We start from the raw sequence: 24,811 nt of genomic DNA on the forward strand, positions 1-24,811 counted from the left end.
TTAAAAATTGCTTACACCAACTTACATCAATGATTTTATTTATTTTTATTTTTAAATAAAAATCGTCGGTTTAAGTTCATTCTTCGATAAAGTAATTGTTATTTTATGAAGTAGTCAATCTGGCTTTATCGTAAATAATATAGTTTTCTTCAATTACATTCTCCATCTAGGTGTTCTTCCCACAATGTTGTGTATATGTAATATAAAATAAATAAGATATGCATATTTTTAGGACAGCTAATTATTCCAGTATTTTACCATAAGTAAAATTAGGGGAACTAAATTAAATTACAATTGAGAAATGAATAAATAATGTTGAATAATCTACTTGTTATTAACTGTGTGTTATTTGTCCTCACGAATATTTCGGTAAGACGAATTCAAGACTGAAATATTGCTTTAAATCCTCCGTGATTCAAATTTAAACAGTAGCCGGCTCTAAATTTGTCTTTTTCTAATTTAACATGCATGTATATGTGACAACTTCAGAATCAGAAGAATAATTTGGAATAGAGTTAAAATAAAGTACCTATTTATACGAAGATATAATATACATTTTATCACAATTATAACTATTATGAATGAACTGGCCAGCATAAGGGTATGTGACATCTAATAAATTCTTAAAAAATATTAATGAAAATTAATGCGGTAAAATTACTTAAATATAATATCAATGAAGTATTAATGAAATGTTGGGTACTTGCTGATTTGTGTACCTTTTGGCGTTTAATCAACCCTTATACTTAACTTTTTAAACTGTAAGTTTTTGTTAAGGAGATTTTTGTACCTTTTGGACAGATTTTCCTTTTTGTCTATTAGCAAAGTTACATATCTGCTTTACAGATTGGATTTTTTTAAAATTTGGAATAAGCTATTCTATCATTATAACCTGATAAGGTGTTAAATCGGAACCGTAACTACCACTGGAGAGATCTTTTTAAAGAATGGTTATAGTTGCGGTCCCCAAACCATCCTCAATAACAATTTTTTTGAGAAAGCCTTTTTATATAAAATAGGAAGGTATTTGTACGTAAATAGCAAAATTAAACTGCGATTTCAGTACTTCCTTTTAAGAGGAGCAAGAAAAATAAACTGCGATTACAGTACTTCTTTCTAAAAGGCAAAGATTTTGAATCGAACGACAATTCATTGATGTAAATCGGTTCACTCATTGATAATTTTAACGATTGCAGTACTTCCTCTTAGTAGGTGTAAGAGCATGATGGCACTTCACAGCCACGTAGAGGAGCTTTAATCACTTCTTCGTGCTAAATTTTATCAAAATCGGGTTAAGCTTTGTAGAAATATTGGTAATAATAGTTTTAGAAAGGGCCTTATTTGGGTGGGGCAAACTCCCCTCCTTATGAGGCATAGCGTCGAGACTTTTAAAGTACAAATCTGTACAAAATTTCGATTCATTCATGAAAATCGGTTCACGTGTCGATAATTTGAAACGATTGCTATACTTCCCCTTAATAAGTGTAAGAGCAGATCGTCGCTTTATTGTTACGTAGGGGAGCCCTAACCCTATCATCCTACCAAATTTTATCAAAATAGGGCCAAGATTTACAGAGTAATTAGTAATAATAATTTTGGAGGGGGCCTTACATAAAGGGGGCTAACTCCTCTCCCATTCGATGTACAGGGCCGAGACCCCCAAAAGGCACATCTACATAAAGTTCCGAATCGAATGACACCTCATTCATGAAAATCGGTTCACGCGTTTAGGCGCTACGTTGTTTACAAAAAAGGTAACAAGAACAACAAGAAGAAGAAGAACAAGAACAAGAACATTTTTTGAAAAAGCCGTTTTTGCTCATTTTCGGCAACTTTTTTCTCGAAACCTATTAGATCTGGGTGGTTGCAAAAAAATTATAGTTATAAAGGAGAATTTGGAGTAAGATTTAAAGAAAATTTGGGAATTTTATCTTTTATAGAAAAATAGAAAAAAATTGTCAAAGTTGGGTGTTTTTCAACGTTACACTTTTTCGTGCAGTTTTTGATGGTCAACCCTTATACAACTGTCCTACCGGACAGTTTTAATAAGTTAAGCAACATTATACTGAAATTAAAATGATAGCTATCAAATTTTGTATTATTTATTTTTTGCTACCCAAAAATTGGGTAATTAATTAATTTATTTTTTTAATTTAAGCTTTCAAATATATAAGTTATAAATGGGATATTGCTAAGCTAAGCTTTCGCTGCCTCATAGATTTACACGCACCAGCCGTGAGAGAATCTTCACTAACAAAGCAGCCAACCAAATCCCGGTGCTCCATTCCAACTACCGACTACATACGTGCGTGTTACTTCTGGTAGTCCCGGGTACACTTTATCCTAGTAGTAAAAGTTGCATTATAGCTCGATCATGTTGTAGACCGCTATTCTTGTTAATTTCAATAAGGTTTCCTTTTTAAAATGGCAATTTCCTATCGTAACCCATAAAAAAAACTGGCGCATTCGGTATGAGCCCATTCGTAGAACATTGAAAAGCTGTTTACCGTTCTCGGAAAAATCTCAAAATCTCATAGATATACCCCGCAGTAAATTTCTGAAATAAATCCCGGAAAGCTCGGAAAGACGCAAATAACAAAAATGGTATGCATCTTTTTTCTGTAAGCCAATACGATAACTTTCGTATAATAAAATAATAATAAATTATATATTATAATAAATAATAATGGAATAAGCTAGCGTATTTGGAAAATAGTTACATATTATACAGTATCTGGGAATTAGATAAAATGGTAGGATCGCGTATACTCCGCTGTAATTTAAACATATTATTAATAATTAAGTCTCATTAACCTTTCCTACATGTGATCTATATTATCCTTACAAAACATATGGATCAATTTTGTATGATACTATTGGATTTACTACAGAAATCGTCACATTTGGAAGGCTAGAAAAGATGCATGCCGCTTTCGTGTTTCAACTTGTTTTCTTGACCTTTGCCGTATATTCTGGTAAATTATGAATTTTTCCCGTATGTATTAAACATTGCATTAAATATAAAAAGTATCATAGTAGTGGATACGCAAATATGCTTCTTTTTCCGAATAAGCCAACATAATAACTTCCGTGCCTAATTGTAATAAATAAAAGATGGACAGTACGTCGGAGCTATAAATCTTTGTGTGTATTGCTGATAATCTATTGTCCCTTTATATAATCTCATCGAAAAGATAATGATGGCATCGACTTCTTGTTTCCCTGTTACACACTTTTTATTACGCCAGATAGAGACAATTTTTGTGGATTACGGATTGGAGCTTGTGTAACAGTTTTTTTGTGTAAGGGGTATCTCCGTCTTTGGTACTTGTGTCTGAAAGCGTTCTTGATCTTAATTAGTAGGAGTAAGTTTGCAGGAAGCTGATTGGGTAGCAGTTGAGATGTAGTAGTTTTAGAGCTACGTACCACTCACGTTATAACTTAAAATTAACATATTTGACATTATGTGAAAGTAGTCTAGCAGTTATTTCCTTTCTTCTTTGATACATCGTTTTATGCTGCCCATGGTGACACTCCATTCTATCATGCACTTCAAAATTTCGATGTCCTCCATCATCTGCCATTAGACCTCTGCCTTCTTCCCAACGAAACTTTTTATTATTATAGATGAAATAATTGTCTCCCTTAATTACTCTTGCTTCTGGACAAGCTTTTTTAATTTTGAACCTTATCTCCAATAACTTCTTTTTGTTTCGAATATGCTAGGGCAAGTTTTTGTACCATCCATATTCCCGCGCCTCTTAGTTTTCCAGCATTTTTCAACACAAAAGCCACATCCGCTGCATAAAGATATTCAACCAAAACCGTTCTAGTTTCTATCGCCTTCCTTCCGATCTTATATACTCTATTTATTTAATTCATCTAAATTAAATGAAGCGAAGCTCCTCGCTGCAAAAAAAATATTTTTTATATGAAAATGGCTTGATTTTTTCGTTGGCCTGTCACCGCATGAAGGTAAACGATGAATTTCCAATTTCTTTTCTTGATTCTGTTAGCAGCTGTTCTTTTAAGGGCTTAAACAAAAAAAATCATAATAATAATAAAGTAAATTGGCGAGAACAAGAAGTAAGAAAAGTAATTAAAGCTGAACCCAAGGAGATAAGTTGTGGAAGAACAAAAGAAGCTGCCAGATCCGTTACACTTCATTGGCGCAGCACCCTATCACCAGGTCCACTACCAGAGAGGCTGGCTGGCCGACGGCCAATGTTTTATAAAAATTCTTACATTATCTTTTAAGGAGATGGTTGTATTGCTGTGACAAAGAAAGAAGGAGTATCGGTACCTTCGACCCCTGTTCTGCAAAGAGACTTGCAAGAGCATAGCTATGCTCATAGACCAACAACAAATCCAGCGATTCTACTTCAAACTACCTCACATTCTGCGGCCGAGTAGAACGGCTGGTTAGTCTCTCTTTGCAGAACTGGGGCTCAATGTCTCTTCTGTCTCGCCCACACACTTTCTCTTGGACTGGTCATCTCTGCAAGCGAAGAGAAAAACACCACGGCTGGCTGCTACTATTTTCTCTTTTTTTCTCAAATTTAGAAACAACTGTACTACAGTCTCTCGGCACCATCGAACATCCTACCCTCTCCGACAGACTAGCAAACGCTATTCCATTTGGCTGTAGAGAACGCCCACACAAGAGAAACACCAAAAGAGCTCCTCTCTTTCAAACCGTTTCTCCTCCCGTTTTCTCTCGGAGGGGGGAAACATAAAAAAACCCAAAATTCCCCCAGATAAAATTAATAAGATTACCAGGGGGGGAGTTTTTAATTTATAGCTACCCGCGCGCGGCTTTTTTTTTTTTTTTAAATATATATATTTTTTTAAGGGAAGAGTTGTGTAGAAGAGCAAAGGGTGGGAAACTAACATGGAGTCAGAGGAGGGGCGGAACGCAACTCACCCCAACGCGTACGTCGTACCAAGAGATATCTAGTTGAAATATTATCCACAATTGTGGTCTCTCTGGAGAAGAACGAGATATATTTTTTTTAAAAAAAAAAAACTCACTCTTCAGTATAAAAAGACCTTTTTTGTTTGCTGGAAAACAAAGTATTTCGTTGGTAAATTAGTTTCGGCTTTTCTTTGGCTCCAAAATTGACAAAAAGTGCAACCTTGCTTTTCTAAACCAAGAAACTTCATATAGTTTTACATAGTTTTTTTTCTTTAGCCAATGATTAATAGCGTTATCTCATTCTTTATTTATTTTTTTATTGAACGTAAACAATACTTATTTTATTGTATAGTAAGAGTTAATAAGAAAACTGAATTTTTCTATTTTCACAAGCTGAGAGTTCACACAGGAATGTTGAAATTACTTCCATAAAAGCCCATCAAAAGGAGTTTGGTAGTTGTTTTACCAGATTTTATCATTTTTTCGTCACTTAGAAGCATTTTCGGTAATTAAAACTAAAGAGTTCAAGATTTTTATAATTTAAACATGAAAGCTAGAAAGAAATGATGCGAACATAATAATTACGAGCTAGTTTATTACAACTTTGGTGGTCTGCAGAAAGTCCGTAGCAGGGGATAATGTACCCCTGCGATCAGATCATCTGCTGTGATTGAATGAATAAAGTGAGCAGACAGCGCTCCTGTCCATCTAGCCGGCACTAATAAACTTAACGCACCTCCCCTTCGGGGTTCTGGCTCCCCTCGCTATCCACACACAAATAATAATCCATTGTATTCAAATGTGCCAGTCTTAAAAAATAAAAATAAAACAAATAATTTATATCACTTTAATCAGTAGCCATCGCACACTTATAATGTGTTATAAAGCCACCAGAAGACAGCTCATGTTGATTTATCTGGCTTACTCAAGCCTAAATTAATGCGCACCCTTTCCTAAACTCTGTCCCAATTTTCTGGAAAGCATCAATGTCAATAATAAGAGGAATATATGAAGGTATTGCTTACTGCCAATATCCGCCTAATTTTCTTCCTCATCTGCCCTAGGCCTGATTCGATTGAGTACAATATTGGTCTGTTGTCCAATAATTGGGACTAGTCCAAAATAAAGATTTTTACTTATTTTTGCCTCTGAATTCCCCAATTTTATTTACAATTACTCAATTAGTCAAAGAAGTGGTTAGCAAAAATGAATTGGGAAATCGCAACAGCTTTTGATGGAATATTGTGGATGCTGGAAAGTACTTCCGTAAAAGTGAAGAGAAAATAATTCTTTTAAATGAGAAATAGAAGGCGGTGTTACTAATTCACGAAATGATTTTCTTCATAATAAAACATCGTAATTTATGGCAACCAAAGATTCTTTAGCGATCTATATGAACATGTCACAGAGTCATGGAGAGCACCAGCCAATTAGTTATGGGAACTTTCAACTATCATAATAAATAATAATTTATACTGGAAATAAGAAAAAGTTATAATTACTGTTGCCAATAAAATATAATTAAATTACCATAAAGATGGCACGAGGCCTCAATAAAATGGTTAATAAAAATCGTTTAAATCTTCCAACAAAAAGTATTATTGGTTAAATAGTGTAACGGTGTATTAGTTCTGCATAAATGGAGGAACATTGTGGTATGGTTGGCTGTTATATAAGAGTAGGGGAATCGTATTGTGTACAAAGTTTCGATTACACGGTGTAGCTTCCTCAGTCAAAAGCTAGCTAACGGGACCATAGAAGAGATGGTTACATAAATCGTTTCAGGACGGATATCTCGAATAGGTTATGAAAGATTTACAAGATTTTAAATGCTTAACAATATCTCTTTAAAACAAGGTTTAAAGAATTATGTGAAGGAATTCAAACATTATGCAGATTCAAAATTTGTCCACAAAGTTTAAATACAATTGGATACAGGAAAAAAATAAATTAAATTTTATTTTGTTTGAAATCGTATATAGAAAGGAAGTGATTCTGCAAATCGATCTCTCTCTGCAGCTCAATAATAATCATTTCAGTCGCAATCAAATTAATTCGATTTGGCCTCTTTTTTTATTAGATCTGCAAGAGAAAGTAAAATCAAAAAATTGAAGTCATCATATGTTTTGTTGGAAAAGCCTTTGGTAACTGCAATGCAATTCAAAGTAATCAAAACTTGAAGACGAAAAAAGTTGATGACAAATGAAAACGTGGTCTTACACCACGAAACAGCCTGCAACAAAAGAACAACACGACCACGAATGTGGAAGAAGACTCTTAGAAAACTATTATGATAATAATGAAATAATAAAAATATATACACAAGTTAAACATTCAACTTTAATTTAATTATGGTAAATTAATAGGGAAATAAATTGTATGGTGGGCACATTAGAGCATATACCAGCCAAGAGAGAAGTTAGTGTGAGGCAATCTGGAGTAGGTAATTTGTATGGCCTAGAGCCAATACTCATTGTGTTCACCAACGGCAAAACAAGATGAAGAATCACTACAAGAATTAGTACTGTTAAAAGAAAAAAAAAGAAGAAAATAATTTGTATAGATTATAAAAGAGAAGACAGTGGGATGCTGTGCTAGTGATCAGAGAGGCGTGGTAGATTTCCAGAACTGTTAGATGATTATCAGGATGGAGATTCGGTTAGCTGGAGGCGCTACTGTAGCCTCGCAGCATCAAACTACCATCAGTTCGAGCGCAGGCTTCCGATCTCTCAGCAGTGATAGGCTACTTTCCAGTCTGCCCAATGATACAACTAAAGCGCAGTATTTTTTTTGTTTATACATTATTAAACAAAACTCTTGGTGCAAGGTTGTGAGCAAAATTTAAACTTCAACAACTTTGTCTTAAACAGTTTTACATAATTAAATTATCTTGAAACGCGATACTTGTACTAAAAAATTGACTCACTAACATACTGATCTTTTCAAGATGACATCTGATTTACACGGTGGAACTGTGCAGCGAGTACAAACTGTAGTCACCAGTTGGATCGGTTCAGAGTGGATTCAATAAAGGTATAAATACTAATCCAATATATATATCATTTTTAACATTTTTATTTTTTTAAGGGTAATTCCACGATCTAACTGCTATCAGGTGGAAGCTGGAGTCCTCAAGAAAGCGCACCAAGTCCATTTTCATACTCTTTGTCCACAGCAGACAATCCACCACTCCCAGTGACGTTTGCAGACCACTCAGTAATCTCATCATCACATTCTGATGTGCAATAAGAAGCTACATTCACTAATCACTCTGAGCTAATCTCCGGAAAGTAGAATTCCTCGCTAACAAATCTGACAATTTTCTACTAATAAAGAATAGAATACAGTGTCGGTTATCCCAAGTACGATATCGCTTGCGATTGTCAGATACAGACGATAAATATGATGTCATTTATAAATTAAAGAGATGACAAAAGAGAAAAAGAAAAAATATGAGTATTAACTAAAAAAATAAATAAATATTAAATCGAGATAAAAAAAAAAAAAAAAAAAAAACAGAATAGAGGAGCTAAAAATAAAATAAGTGTGGAAAATAGAAATAAAAATAGTGATTGACAGGTGAAAATGAATGCCACTAATGGAAGTCTGGTGTACAGGTAAGAAAAAGAAAAGACGTAACTGTAGTTGGGGTGGAGTCTTCATATATCCTAACAGCCTAATAAGACTAGAACCTCCACCAGGGGGTGCTGTAGGAACTTGGCCACTGCGTCGCTTGTTCTAGTATCTATAATGTGAGGGACAAGACTATGCTCACGGTCTGACGAACAGAATCTGGCCAACACTCCAATATTCTACCCAATCGTTCCTATAAACAGGAATGTCACATATTTTATTTTATTTTTTTGCGCACACTATGTTTCCAAGAAACTGAAAACGAGAACTGGTCTGGTTAACTCACAGGACTATTTCTTACTTTCAACATTATCACTTGTTGGTAGCCTTTCAGCAATTCTCTCACGTTAATGGTCTGCTTAATCTTCCAAATAACTTTTTGAAGTAGGTAAATTGTAGTTATTTGCTAAAATGAATAATCTGGAATAAGTGCGAATACTAAGCAGCTCTTAAGCAGTTGGTGGAAAACAATTCCTTAGAAAAGGTCAGGAAACGAAAAACTCCTCAGGATAATCACCTTCCCCGTTGGCAATGGGAAAACGGAGAGATTTCAAATACGAATTCTCTGAACATCTCACTTTTACTTCTAAATTTAAAGAACTTTGTGGTTGAAAAAGTTTCGAGCCAAGCGATAGGTAGGTGGGTGTTTTAGACCTCTTCCAAGTCGCATCTCATGATTCTACACATTGAAAAACAATTGGTAAAGAAAATTAACAGTTAACCAGTAAAAATAAAAATTTTTTGAACGCAGTCTTTTAATATCAGGGCGAAAATATATCACTCTGATTATCAAGACATTCTGATTATAATGGAATTCTGAGCGATACAGTTCTAATACTAACATCTAAATCGTATTTCTGAGTAGGATGGTACCCAAAATAACCTGCACTGCTCAGATGCTGATGAAATTTCTCATTGGTTCTTTAATTTGGAAATTGGACACAAAAACATTCATTCCGGCGGTTCCCTCATAACTTTTGCCTAACTATTGGTCAATAAAAATGTTTCCATTCTTAATAATTATATTATAATTTGATGCCCTCCACCAAAGTTCCACTACAGAGTAGATGTTGAATTATAATAATGTATATTATACTCGAATATAGAGTTCAGACAGTATATTGTTAAATACAGAATATGCAAGTTAGTAATTAAAATTTGTAAAAAATATCAAAATTTTTATCGTCAGATTAGATTCTACGATGTTGGTGAGAGAGGCTGCGTTGCTGCAAACAAAGTGTCTTGTTGTGAACCTCTTCCAGTCCTGTCTCTTTAATGAAGCTCAGGAGTCTAATGAGGAACTCCTGCACAAATACAAAGATAATTTTTTTTTTCCAAGAATATAAATGTACCTCACCGATGGTGTCGATTCTTATTCTTGACAGAATCTGCAAAGCCCTGGCGACCAATTCTCGGTCTGCGGTTACTCATCAGGAGCTTACGATCATCTGAAGTGATGTCCATCCTAGATGTCGTTTTACTGAAGAAAATTCCTGAATGTGTTATCTATACGTTCACTTTTTTTTAGTAATTCACGCTCTGGAAAAGAGTATTTTATACGCTTTGATTACAATAGAAATCTTTTGACGTAAATTATGTTCTCCATCGTAAAGAAAAATTAGGAATTAAACTTTTCTAGAAAGAAGCTGGAATCCCTGCAGTGTTTCTAGAAGAGTAGAAATATATTTATTGGATTTGCATTTGCAGAGGGTAAGGCTTGCCTAAGCTGATCCGGGACGAAAGCAAATGTTCTCCCAAGTCTGCTGATTCTATCCACGGAGGTAAAGGAATGAAGAACTTCCCTCTGAGGTAGGGTGGGGCAGAAGAAATATTCTGTCATGCTGTAACAACTCATTTTTCACACTCCTTCCAATTAGAGCTAATAACCATGAGATTATAGATAGAAAAAGAAACCCTCTCACACAAAAGCAAGTAAAAGCAGTTTCTTTCGCAAAAGGGCTGCAGAGAAGTAGTAGAAAATGAAAAGAGTACAAGTCTTCTGGAATGGTATGTAACAGTTTTCCAATATCAGGTCAGATATTGGACATTGTTCCACTGAGACGAAGTGACAGGTTGAAGCAGGTACATGTCTAAGACAGTAAGTGTAGCTGCAGGTGCCACAATGCCTTTACAGTCTTCTAAGAGGATCGTCATTCTCAAGTTACGCCCAACTACCTAATGGAACTAAAGGACTAAACACAAGCATTACTCTTCTTTATAAAAGTTTTGTTGTGTTTAAGCAAAACAAAGGAATAGCTAGATAGTAGTTGTTACACAGATACATTACATTAATCCAAGAGCCAACTCACTAACAGAGAACTTGGAATTTCGATTGAAATATTTCTAAAGGACCTAAAGGAGTATTTGTGTAGTTCCTGGAAAAACTTCTAAAAGAAGATAGTGGTTGGAATCCCTCTGTGCCATATTAGTATATTGATGGGTCACATTATCTATTAAAAGTTCAACATGTTAGTAAAATATCTAATACAAAGAACGCCGCATAATTTGCTAGAATAATATTTTTATTTATTCTACAGTTTTTCCCAATAAAGAGTAAATTTTTTTATTATCAAAATCAATATTTTCAAGCAATAATTAAAAATTTATTCACATAATCTGAGCTGTGGTAGATGTGTGCTAATGTTTTTGGTTTTTAAATCATCAAAGTTCGATCATTCATCAAGTAAGCGGATGTTGCTTTGCAAAAGTGCATTTCTTTACGGTAGAAATACCTACTTGACTGGTGAGACTTTCGGAATGGCTAGGTCTTCCTGCACAGTAGAAAGTCTTTCCAATCCAAGAGGTTGTTTTCCAGCAGGAAGTTAGTTAGATACTAGTTTTTATTGATTCCCCATCTTACGGTTCCAATTTAAATGTTAAGTTCAGATAAATTATTCATGATTTATTCGCTATTTGTAAGTGAAGCAATGAATGGTTTTAATTGAAATGAAATCGCAAAGTCTTATGTTGATACCACTTTTGTTTGTTTGTTTCAAGTGCTACCATTTTTGTGTGTTCCAAACAAACTGCAACATTTGTACTTTTTTATTTTATAATAAATTCAATGGTATCTAAGACAAAATCATGGGATTTGGTAGTTCTAAGTAAACAGTAAAAGTGGGGTCCGACTGCCTCAGTTTGTAGTTTATGGACAATCTATTTTAAGTTCTATTTATCGATCAAGCCGCTATGGTTTAGTAAAGCAAATTATGCAGGCACCGAAGAATGAAGATTATTCTAAGAAAGAAGCTCCACTTGATTACTATCGGGAGCAGAAGCGAAGTGGTATTATCTCATTCAAATCTGTTTTATAGTACGCTGTGTCATTTTAATTTATTTCAAGAAACATAAACTTAAAAAAATATGTAATGTAGCGAAACAAAAATTGAAAAATAAAAGGAAAATTTGAACAGAAATGTTTCAAAAAGTTGAGAAAATATGCATTTTTTCTTACTCTAATAACATAAATTCCTAATAACAGAGTCGTCACCGCTAATGAGTCTCCTTTTTAAATACCAGAAGCTTTAAGTACCTACTGAAGAAGAAAAAATTCTAATACTCAAGACCTTTTACACTAATTGTTAGCATTAAGTAAAACCTAATAATAGAGATAATACGTAAAAGAACACCGTAGAAGAATGTATTTAAACAAGGGAAAAAAAACATATTTTAATTCTCCATTCTTGTTTGGTACCTTTCAAGATATCTACCTGCAACTCGAGCGCACACACGGGCAGAAGTACCTGTTGTCGTTCTGATGTAGAACTAGTGTGTACTGTTTAGTTCCAGCAAGGCCCTAATTGACAGCTGACTGCGTCCACTATTTACGATCCGATAATTGACATGTAGTTTATTTTAGTTAGGGTTTTTTTTTCTCTTTATCCTACGTTCAGCTGTATTCTTCTTTAGCTGCTTCATCCTCAAGGTTTGATTCCACCCTTTATCTAATGCACAAAAGGTGCTACTAGAATGAAACACAAGCTCTGACACAATCGTTATTCTGTACCGTGCACAATAAAATTGAACTCATGATATTATATTAAGTAAAACGGAGGAAAAACTGTCTATTTATCAGCGGATTACAAGATAAAGCGGAAACATTATAATTTAACCCACTTTTCCTTGCTGCTACATTCTGGGAAGTGCACAAAAACGGAATTTGTACGAAGTGTATGCACATCAGATACAAGCCTGCTTGCTGCACATATATGGACGTAATAGCCAACCATAAATTGTTTGCCTGAATCTCTGCATAGAATTGGAATAAACAAAAAATAAATTTAAGAAACAAATACAAAATTTGGGACTTTTTACGTGGTGTAAAACGGTTGTACAGTTAACAACCAGTTTAGCTGTAGTGTGTTGAGAATAAAGAAAATGATCTATCTGTTAGTGGCCAACTGCCGAAATGTGTGAGGTAGAACGTGCACTGTTTGTAAATAACAAAAATTGGTAATGAAAATGAGTTCCTAGAAAGTGCTCTACATTCATACTCTGGCTACACTGTAATGAAGCTACAGCGTGCCTACACTATTCAAATAATAGAAATAATGGAAAATCTTACAATACACTATGTTCTGTTACACCATTTTCACTTTATTTATTAAAATTTCGGTACAATTCTTATTTCACGTGCGATAGTTTAACCAGCTATCTAATTTGTAACAAGGGTAACAGTTCATCTAGAGAATAAGCCCTCTCAATAGCATTTTATAAAGAACTCTTTCGTCTCTGATTGCAATTTGAAGCGATCCAAAACGACTCAAATCAAAATCTCTGGCACAAACCATCTAAATAATGATGCTGAAAGATTTCGAAGCTAAAATTTTGTTGAGGAAGTCGCATCCAGGTCAGGTTTGAAATGAATTTATAGTGTTCATGAACATCTACGGGTTTCCATTCTATGAGCTTCGCTAAAAAAGTGTATACAATACACACAGATATATATTATGGGAGGAATTCCTACTAAAAAAAAAATAAAATAAAAAAAAGTGCTCGGAGTAACGTCTAAACAGACGGCCTCATAAACCAGAAATAAGAGAATGTACACAATTTTATCTGCCTTCATACTTCTTGTTGTTATAACACATCCTGGCACTTCCAATTGTTTTTAAATAAAATTTATTAAGTGACCAGAATGAAGTGGAAAAAAAAGACAGTAAAGCAGACACTTACGGCTGAGACAATAGTAGACCTCCTGCTGCTTGCATTGGCATGAAGTAGAGGCCAGGTGAACATGAACCAGAACGGAGGCTGTGAGCTGGGCAACAACTCTTGTCCTGACCAGATCTAGACCACCCAACAGCCCTTAGGGTCTCCCCTCTAGGATTTATTGGCCGGATTCTAATAAATTGGTTTTTAAAAAAGGTAGAAAATATAAGCAGAGCAGCAGGTAATAAATAGGTAGCAAAAACATATTCCCAATGTCGCTACGGGTGCTACAATAAAAATGTAAAATAGTGGCGTTTTGTATTTTTATACTTAGTTTAAGAAGTAATAATATGAAACCAAGCACAACTTTTCACCAAGCTTAATGATTAATAAACTTCTGATAATAAATTTTGTTATATTTTCATTGCTGAACATCTAGCAGTGTCTGCCAATGTGGAGTACTCTGGTGATAACGTATAGCAAAACAGTTTTTCGATTTTGTGTTCTCAGCACACCCTTAGAGAGGGTGTTTTTTCGCAGTTAGTAGTTCGTGTTTTCAAAATCCTGCGTATAAATTAAAACCCCAACTCTTAGTGATTCCCTATCTTGGCGATTAGACACAGAACTTTCCAATACCCGTTCTTCGCGAGCACCTAAACCCAAGAGGAATAGATGTATCAACCTTGTCGGCCTGGCATTGTCAGAGTATTCGCGATTAATGAATGGTTTTAGGTTTTTTATTTATAGATATGGTTTCGTGAGTTGTTCGTGTTTAATTACTAAAAATGTAATAGTTTTTATTTAATGATTATCAAAAGGAAACATTAACAGAGAAAATTTTAAATATTAGTCAGAAATGTTTAAAAATTCAATCATTTGTTTTCTTTAAATCTGCTAACTTGTACTTAGAACAAGGGACAATAGGAGAAAACAATAAATTTAAAATAGAACCAAAAAAAATCGCCAGAAAGTAAAGGGAAAAAATAGGGTATTGTGATGACCTTTTCAAATCAAGAACTGAGCAACCTTCAACGGTCAAGTACTTGGTGGCAATTCGGGCTCTGGAGGATGTTAGCAAATTGAAGAACACATGAGGCGCCGGTCAGGTGATAAAATTGTAAGACATAGGTCGAACAATAAAAGTCTGTCTTCGGCTACAAAACTATTTCTAACATACCGCAAAAGCTAGAAGAAATAAAATGTTGAAAAACAAAAGCGTAAGGTCTATTTTATAGACAAGAATTAAAATTTTAGGAAAGGTTTTTGAAGTTGTAAATTATTCAATAAATTAATAAAGGAAAGGAAGACTACAATTTTGTTTTATTTTCACTTGTGTGGCTGAAAAAATTGTATTAATAATGATTATTAGCTGAACTTTGGTAAAACTAATATCTAAATATTAGTTTTTATTCAGTAATATTAGTCAGTCCATAAATCTATGAAATAAAATATTTTTTTAATAGACTTTCAGATTATTTTTTATTTTTAATTAATTTTTAGTTTTATAACACTAATTTGATTTCAGATGTACCTTCAAATCAGAACTTTTGTTTTATTTTTGCCTATTTCATTGTTGAAAGACTTTATACGATTTACTGAGCAAAAATTGTCGACTGACAGCTAGTGCTGCCCAACTCAGGGCATTGTCTCGCGATTGTTGTACTTAAAATGTTATTTGATAATGCATTATGTACTTGCTCAAGTAGATATTCAATTTTCGTAAGATATTAACGAATAGAATTGCGCGTGTTTCATACTTTTGCAAATCCCTCTCAAATATTTCGCCCACGATATTTCGTTTCTTTACTCCTAGTATGAAATTTGCTTAAATTGAGTTTCCAAGGAAGAACATGTAATAACTTAACTCAAAAAAGTGTAGTGCAGAGAGCCCTGTCTACTTGAAAGTCTGCACTACTTCCATTGTCGTCCGTGACTGCCATTTCGTAGGTGGACCTTAAGCCCTGTCAATAAGTGAACTTTTCATTTATTTACTCATGCAGTTTATTCGTGGTTGTAAACTTGATTGTCATAGTAAACTAAAGAAGTTATCATTGGTATTCCGACAAACATTATTTATTTAAGTAGGAATCAAATAGCTATGTACGCAACGATAAATGAACAAAATTAGTTTAATATTTAACCAACAAGAAGAAAAAAGATCGTGTTCCCAGAGCAATAAATTCATCACTTAATAAGAATGGCTTGAAAATATTTCTACTTATCAGAGCTTGTCATCTAACCTTGCACATTTTTCTCCGATCGTTGTTTTTTAGTTAGCCATGGCTGATGAATGGAAGGTTTTTGTCCCTATCCGGAGGATTCCACTGATTCCCTTTTTTCCATTGGTATGCAACCAAGCCTGCCATTCACATATACGGTCAGTCCTAACAACTACAAGGCCCTTAATGAAACTAAGAAGAGTTTAAAAAAAGTTCTTATAAATTAAGGATATTGTGTATACACACTGATTTTTACTTTCGAAAAGGAACACCTTGCATATACAATCCTTTCATAATATACGTCTCGCGATGCAACCCATAAGAGGAAGGTAATGCTTAATAATTGAAAAAAAAATAATTCAAACACATAATTTAACTCAATTCGAACCGGATGTAAATCAAGCGAGCAGTACGTTTAGAGAACCTGGAGAAGAAAAATCTGCAACCATTTCCTGTTTTTGGCAAACAGTAACATCCTCCTTTCCAGAAGGCAATATTCGCTCAAACTCTTCGATATCTAGCTACTTTCATAGAGATGGATCTGAAGTAGTATTTCAATGGCTCTGAGGCTCTTCTTGAAGCTGAGCTTCTGTTAGTGTAAATGTGAAAACGAAACTATACAACTAGCAGGAGAAATTCAAATTCGGAGGTTTAAGAATATAAATCTGGCGATTTAAATAAAAAAAATGGATTTTAAAAAAGTTTTAAGAAAGTATGTGAGAAAAGTTCTAAGAATTTCGATCGCGAATAGGTTACAAGATGTGATTGGAGGAAGGAAATGCGAACTCGTACCTACACTTTAGAAAAGCAGAGAGCAAAATTGGTAGCGGAAACGACCCACTACTTAAAGGCTGCCTTTACATCCGCTACTATCATCTAGCCTGAGCAGAGTTTCATGAAAACCTTCCGGAAGGTAACTGGCCACAGGTATACTCCCTAGCCTTGTGCTTCAAGGCTTGATTGGCTGAGCTAACAATTCCACGGAATGAGATAACTTCTTTAAAAGGCTTATGTTTTCGCGTTGAAATCCCTAGTTATTGCATTATGAGAACCAAAGAGAAGCTTCTGTGCGTTGGAACAGAAGCCACCCCGTCTATCTTATATTGGGTAGAGAGAGAGGAAGAGTGGATGCAACTCCATTTTTTAAGTTGCACATTCTTTTAAGGAGACAACGAAAAGTAACACAGTGATGGCTCAACAAATTCAATGTTCGGGGCATGAATAGTGTTAGTGACAGCATTGTGCAACGTTGGTCCCAGACATTTTGGTCAGTAAATAATCCATCTACCTCAGGCGACCTGCGGGAACCGAAGATGTTCAAGGAACATCGTGAAAACTGATACCAATTCTCAAACGGCTCAAAGCATCGCGAAGTGACCCTACATTAGGCAGTCATTGACTAAAATCAGTTGAGCAGAAAGAAGTACCACTTTATTGCAAAGATTTGTTTTTTAATTTTAAGGAACTTTTTCGTTAACGGCTCTTGAATAAGAACAAGTTAAAAGAAGACCACAAGAGCCATTTTGTATATTTCTAGCACTTGTACAATATTTATAAATATGAAATGTCCAAACAAAATCCAGATTTTATTCGTTAATTTGAAATATTATTAAAGGAAACGTAGACAAACCAAAATATATTTGAAAGCTCTTTCACTTATTGACAAACACCATTGTATTAACAACAAACATAACAATACGTATTCTTCAGTACTTCAGTAGCGGAAAGCATAATGGGAGATTTGTCATGTGTCACACACTTGGAACAAGAAATACATGACGTGTTGCTTCAATAGGTAAAATGAGTTTTTCTAAAGTGTGCTACCTTTCACTGGCTTAAATATACACATCATTATTTTGGTACAATTAAAAATGTTTACCATCAATTGAAAAAAAGGTACATTTACCAGGTAGTTTAGCTATTTTAGTTTTTGGGTAAGTAACTATAAGTTGCTGGTTTTAGATAGTTGAGCTCGAATACGAACCTTTGAAAACATACAATTGTGTGCCCAGCCCAGAATTTGTGCCCTCACAATGTTTATTTTTATAACAAGTTCTCTCAACAACTACCTGACATATTGAATAACATTGCATAGAAATAAGTCTTCTGGTTACTTTGAGAGTAAACGAAACTTTTTTTTTTACAATGATATTACTAAATTATTCCGAGAAAAATTGATTTGGAAGTACTAAGCAGCATCAACTTGGAGACATTGCTTCTTTGTTACACTATATCAACAAGAAATCTTAAAACATTTAATTAGGGTGAAAAATCAATTTGGAAAATTGGATACAATCACAAATATTTCCATTCCGATGAGTAAGTGAAAGAAAGTAAATATGTATTAGCGTACAGTCTCTCTTGAAACTGAAAGAAAGCTTCTGGCACGAATTATAAGAATCTCAAAAACGAAAAAAAAAATTCATCCGAAAAAATAGATATTCATTACAGATAAATTGCAGGAGATAAACTTGGTCCAGAGAGCAAACATCAGTAGATTATAAAAGGGCGGCAACTTGTCGGGGAGGGCTGTCTATACTCGTATCAGTCGGAGGGTAGTACTTTGAATGTGGGCAGATGATGGTCTTAATACACAAATCAATTCCAATAACAGTATGAAAGAGAAACTAACTAAATTAATTAAAACAAATCTATTTAAGTAATAGTTCGATAATAAGATTTGTAGGTTCCACATACAGTAAACATCAGAAAGCTCTCTAAATCAACAAAGAGATGTGTAGGATGCTTTCTTAACGAACTCTGTAATCTTGATATTAAGAAGAAATAACAAGCACCTCCTACTAAAATTCAGTAGAAAAATCCTCTATATTTTGATGCTGTTTTAAAAGTTGAAAGCACTGTTTAAAGAAAAGATCCATTACAAGAATTCGATGCAAGAAAGATGAGAGTGAGATGGACTTCACTAAAAGATTTAAAAGAAACATTGATATAAGAGAGGAAACGCTAAATATGTTAATGGAAAAGCAGGTTGATTTTTGATTGATTTTAGAGAATTCCACAGCGAGGAGTATTTGGCCTTTTCTCTAACGTGCAATTTTTACTTATTGTAAGGATTTGAATTACCTACATTATGTAATTGTAAGTAAAAATTCAAAGATGTCTGTAACTTCATGTTAAATCTATAAATTGAATTTTTACCGGATATATGTTTAACAACCAGTTGAAAATACGAAAAAATGTTTGAGCAAATAATCTTAGTGTGTGATTTAACATGAATATCTCAAAAAGGAAAGCTTAAGTGTGGTACTCTCTTTTAGATATATTGAGAGTTTAGGCCAACTCTCTAAATGTTCTCATGACAACTTCAGTTTTCTACAATTTTCACAAACATAGTTTCCATATTTTATTTTTATTTTTTTCATTAACATAAACACTATTTTCCCAACTACATGCTTACAAATTTTACTAGCAACATTTTAACATAAAATTGTTTTTAGAGTTGTCGAAGTTCTTCAGAGATAAGCAGGTCTCAACTAGAACTTTCATAAAGATACCTTCAATAATATTGAGAAGAGGAAGTTAAAATTTGTCCACTAAAATTGTGATAACAGTATGGGCAAGTCGTTTGGGTATTCTGTGGATTTTTGTAGACATGGACCCTCCGAACAGTACTTCCATCTTTAAATCTTTTTATATAATGGATTACCCTCTTACAATACGTTCCCTCTCAGGCGCAGCATAACAGTAATAAGAGCAATTTTAATTTCTGTGGAAATCCCTAACATAATTACTGTTTATGTTTGACAGGTTTCAAAATGATCTCTATCTATTTTCTACTACAGTGAATAAAAGTGACAATTTCGTTGTGAATAAGAAAAGGGAACATACGAGACAAGTAATTCTGTGTCAACCTACTTGAACGGAACAACAGTAACTCTGGTTGAGTACCCCAAAAAAGAATAACAGAAGGAGTGTAAAGAAATGATGTCAAAGAGAAGTAGACAAGTCGTTAAGTTCACTGAAGACGGTAGTCAGAAAGAGCTCCCATAGTTAGGCCACGGACAACCAATATAACAATGGCACCTGTCAGGTAAATTCTAAAATATCACTCTCAGTAAAAGGTTAAACTTCTGTAGAGATTAGTAATAAAAAATTTTTTTGTCTATTTCTTTTTCAAGTATCTGCTCAATACATAATTATTGGTTGCTGTTTGCCACTCCTAGATAAAAGGGAACATTACTAAGATATTGTCAAATTTTCGAAACCTGCCTAAAAATATGATCTCCATATTGAACAAGGGTATTTTAATGCCCATTAAGCGAAGTGAGCAAAGTAAATTTCTTAAGATTTATAATTTTAAAACTAGAAATAAGCGTTATTGACCTAGATTACATATACGAGGTGTGTTCAAAAAGTAACGGGAATTTTCGTTTTTTGAAAAAAATATTTATTTATTCATCTACATTAATATTGTCGCCTTCAAAGTAGTCCCCTTCGCATACAGTACACTTGTGCCAGCGCTTTTTCCAATCCTCGAAACACTTCTGAAACTCGATCTTTGTGATAGCTTTCAGCTCTTTCAGCGATTCGCTTTTAATGACATCTATGCTTGTAAAACGACGGCCTTTTAATGTTCTCTTTATGTTTGGAAATAGAAAAAAGTCACATGGAGCCATGTCTGGCGAATATGGAGGCTGGGGCATCGTTAAAGTTTTGTTTTTGGCCAAAAATTCACGAACAAGCAATGAAGTGTGAGCAGGTGCATTATCGTGGTGCAAAATCCATGAATTGTTTTGCCACAAATCCGGACGTTTTTTTCGGATTGCTTCACGCAAACGGCGTTGAACTTGTAGGTAGTACTCCTTATTGATTGTTTGACCTTGTGGCAAGAATTCATGATGCACTATGCCATTAAAATCGAAGAACACAGTGAGCATAACCTTCACATTCGACCGCACTTGTCGAGCCTTTTTCGGTCTTGGCGATCCAGAATGCCTCCACTGGCACGATTGAGCCTTAGTTTCGACATCATATCCGTAAACCCATGTTTCGTCACCTGTTATAACACGTTTCAGTAGATCCGCATCGTTGTCGACTTCATTGAGTGACTCTTGAGCAACTTCCATTCTCCGCTGTTAATGTTCGAAATTCAACAATTTTGGAACAAATTTTGCTGCCACACGTTTCATACCCAAAACATCCGAAAAAATTTCATGGCATGAGCCAATTGATATGGCAACATCATCAGCGACTTTTCTGATTGTGATTCGGCGATCGTTCATAACCATTTCTTTCACTTTTTTCACGTTTTCATCGGTTGTTGATGTGCTTGGACGTCCAGGTCGTTCGTCATCTTCAACGTTTTCGCGGCCATCTTGGAAACGCTTATACCACTCGTAAATCCTTGTTTTACTCATAGCAGACTCACCATATGCCTTTATTAACATTTCACACACTTTATTTCATTTTTTACGCAAAATTTAATACAAATTCTTTGATCCATTTTTTTTTACAAACAAAAATCGCCAAGCTCGAAAAACACGTCTAACCTTAACGGCTGCCACTTAAGAAGTAAACAATGAATATTACTGAAAATTTTATCGTACTTCAGGGGCATGTGTACCAACATAATAAAAAAAAAAATTTTACAATCAGACTCTCCAAACCCGCGAAATTTAAAAATTCCCATTACTTTTTGAACACACCTCGTATGTGGATATATGGCATCCTCTAAACGTAAGTAATCTCTTTATCACAAGCCAAACTAGAATTCAGGCCGATAATTTACTCCTTGTACTTCACATTGGAAATGACAGTTCTGAAATTTTATTCCTTTTATACAATTCTGTTTTCCTCAGTACATTAGCAGAAGTTTGAAAGTAAATCCTCAGCTCATATAAAAACTGGGTACTTGAGGATACAGAAGAATATCTCAAAAAACAGAGTCGCAGATAGCTCCCAAATTGGTATTTAATACTCTCGCTGGCGGTGCAACTGTTACAAGATCTCTGTTGAAGTCAGTGGACCGGAAACGCAACTTTTCCGAAGCGATTTTTTCGATTATTAAAAAAAAGGATGCAACGATTTTCTTCAAATAGTTGATTTTATTCATTACATTACGCATGATTTTTTGGTTCCTGGTCCAGTTTCGACTTTTCATGCAACTTTAGAGAGATACTTTCGGTTGGCGGTAAATAATTTGACTTCCTCTAATCTTTCTGTCATATCCTACATCCTGTAGCCCAGACGAACAATTATGTGTGCTATGAGGAATAACGTCACCTATGGTAAATGATGGTGAATTTATCCAGCACATTGTCAACTACTATTGGAAGACCGTTATTTACTTTAAACTTTTCAGGAAAATTAGTTACTGGGGCCGTTTTTAAAAGACTGCACTTGCCTCCGAAAGGCAACATCAGAACACTAACTATATGCTATCTCCTATATTACATAGAGCATCACAAAACATTCCTCCAAAAATTTCTGAAATAGAGTTGCACGAATCAACGCAATTACGCTGTAGAAATATTACATAGCTAACATTTGCATATCCAGGAAGCTTACATTAATTGGCGCTATAGTTCTACAAAGTGTAAACTGCGGTTTGACTTGAAATCTTCACTTCTCACTTTCAACAAGAAATTCAACTACTTAAAAAAATATAATGAACAATTATCAAAAAGCCTAAATTCATTTAAGGATTTCTTACAATAATTTGGTACTCACCAAACATCTTGCTAATAAAATCGGCAGAGAAAATAGATCCGTTCATCAGAAAAGGAAAGTTAAATTTTAGATACTAAATTTATTGTTCGGAATTCAAATATTTTATTAATTACCTAATTGAAATAAGAATACTTTCTTTTCTTATGGTAGAATAATATTAGTTGGAATTCGTAACAGAATTTTCTATAGATTTACTTATATAAAATCATATTTGTAGCAAAAGTTAAACATTAGAGAATTTTGTGTTGTGTGATTTCAGAAAGTATCATGTGAACATGTAAAACGAGGCAAAAATTGCAGGAAGCCTAAACAAACTTTGTGCTTTAATCGCTGTAAGCACCACACTTACACACTTTAACAGCTACACTTAACGCCAATCCATCTGCAAAAAACAACAAACAAACAAAAACAAAAAAACTGTAATATTTTGTTCCAACATGTCGCTGTTTTTATTTTTTTTTAAATAATTTTCTCTTATCGCACTTAATAAGCATTAACGCGAACAGTTTACCGATTTTGAACAAGCTAAAGGCTTTACTCACTGGTATACCACAGTATTTTTGCTATCTTTGGGCAACAAAACCCAGTAAACTGTAACCGGAGAAAGCTCAAGTTTGGTTTATTTTAGGTTAGCTGCCATCACTAGAAGCGACAATAAGTTTTGTTAATATAGCAATAAACATTTATAAGAGTTATGCACTTCAATTAGAACAGCGTTTTCATCAGGAACTGTGACCCTGCAATTCTGTATTGGAAGACAAATTGTTAAATAGATTCGTGGTAGTTGGTTAAGAGATAATAATGGGAGAGTTGGATTTGATACTTTAGGAAGGGGACCTAGAATAATTGAGAAGAGCTCAAATGAGAAATCTAGAACATGTTTTGATAAAAAGAATGTTTTCAATGTTTAGACATATGTTTAAAAATTTACACTCGGAGTGTTTTCGACAAATTCATTTATTAACAAAATATAACTAACTCAATAATTTCGCTATTATTTAAAAAATTAAACTCTAAAAATGTAATCATAAGAAGATTACACATTATATCCACAAAAAATAAACTAATTAAAAAAAAAATGCTTGGCAAAATATTACAAGTTCTTTCTCTGATGGTTAGATGAACAGGTGGAGCACAAATTTCTGTAGCCAGGTGCGAATCTCAACACCTGATTTAATGAGACAAATAATAAAACACTGTAGATAATTAGATTATAATTGCTTTTATCAGCTGCAGATGATTGATTTGATTCATTTCTTTAAAGAGATTTAAAATTACAATTTTTTAGAACAGGTACTTTCATGTTTTTAAAGCACTTAATTTCGATTAGAAAACTACATTTGATTACTGCTAGAAGAACTATTCTATTGCAATTAGAGCTTCTTTTCAAATCATATCAGATAAATATGATTTCAAAATTAATCCAATTTATAAAATCATAAATATCATGCACCATTAAACGGTAAGACAGCTACACAATACCCTGATAGCTCCAACCTGATACGGAGTTGAACTATACGGAACTGCCGAAATCACAACTCTCGATCTTACTCTCTAAAATCCTAACTACCACATGGAAAAGCTCGCTTTTATGTTCCTCACTTAAAAATTTTGTTTGTTTCTGCCAAAGCCAAATTCTGTTACCGGAAATTCAAACTATCCTTCCATCGAATCCATTAATCCAACCCCTCTCAACTCCCACGCTCCTCCGTATGAGGCAAGACTGGCAGAGCGACTATCCGAAAATCTGACGTTGACCAACCAGATTAGTTACTCTCCCTAACGCTTTAATAGGCCTATTACGCCTGTTATCGCTGGATGGCCGCCAATCAAGCAAGTAAGTGTACGCACGCTGGGCGTGGGCTTACGCACATGCATTCATTGAGGATGTGTGATGAAGACAGTCTGTGAAAAAGTATGAGGTACAAATAATAGTATTCATTACCTCTGCAAAATGTATCTCAATGTGTGAGAGGTGGAAATGAAGATATGTGTTGATTGTTAGGCTGGGCTACACGCAGGAGTGCCGACATCACTAAAAATAACGACTGCTTGATCTGAAGAACCTATAGGTTCGGTGAGTGCTTTCTAGACTTCAAGCTAACTCCCAACAAAATTAACAAACTATACCATCAAATTTTTAAATCTAATCAAAATAGTCAAAGTAGAAATACTTCTTCAGTAAGCTTAGTTGAAATCCGAT

General features: G+C 34.3%; 1 long non-coding RNA gene across 3 annotated transcripts; it reads left to right on the plus strand.

Moving 5' to 3' along the window:
- The first annotated feature begins 2,858 nt into the window (after window positions 1-2,858).
- Window positions 2,859-23,039, plus strand: LOC141448772 (uncharacterized). Of its 3 annotated transcripts, none has more exons than XR_012455213.1 (4): window positions 2,859-2,975; window positions 19,687-19,969; window positions 20,058-20,211; window positions 22,868-23,039. It is a non-coding gene; the product is annotated as an uncharacterized lncRNA (long non-coding RNA). The 3 variants fall into 3 exon arrangements; XR_012455212.1 differs by having other exon boundaries at window positions 20,058-20,202; XR_012455214.1 differs by lacking the exons at window positions 19,687-19,969; window positions 20,058-20,211; window positions 22,868-23,039 and adding exons at window positions 7,863-7,948; window positions 8,031-12,023.
- The last annotated feature ends 1,772 nt before the right edge of the window (window positions 23,040-24,811 follow it).

The sequence above is a fragment of the Rhodnius prolixus genome, unplaced genomic scaffold, assembly GCF_049639745.1.
Source record: "Rhodnius prolixus isolate KJV_2025 unplaced genomic scaffold, Rpr scaffold_2, whole genome shotgun sequence".
Taxonomy (NCBI): Eukaryota; Metazoa; Arthropoda; class Insecta; order Hemiptera; family Reduviidae; genus Rhodnius; species Rhodnius prolixus.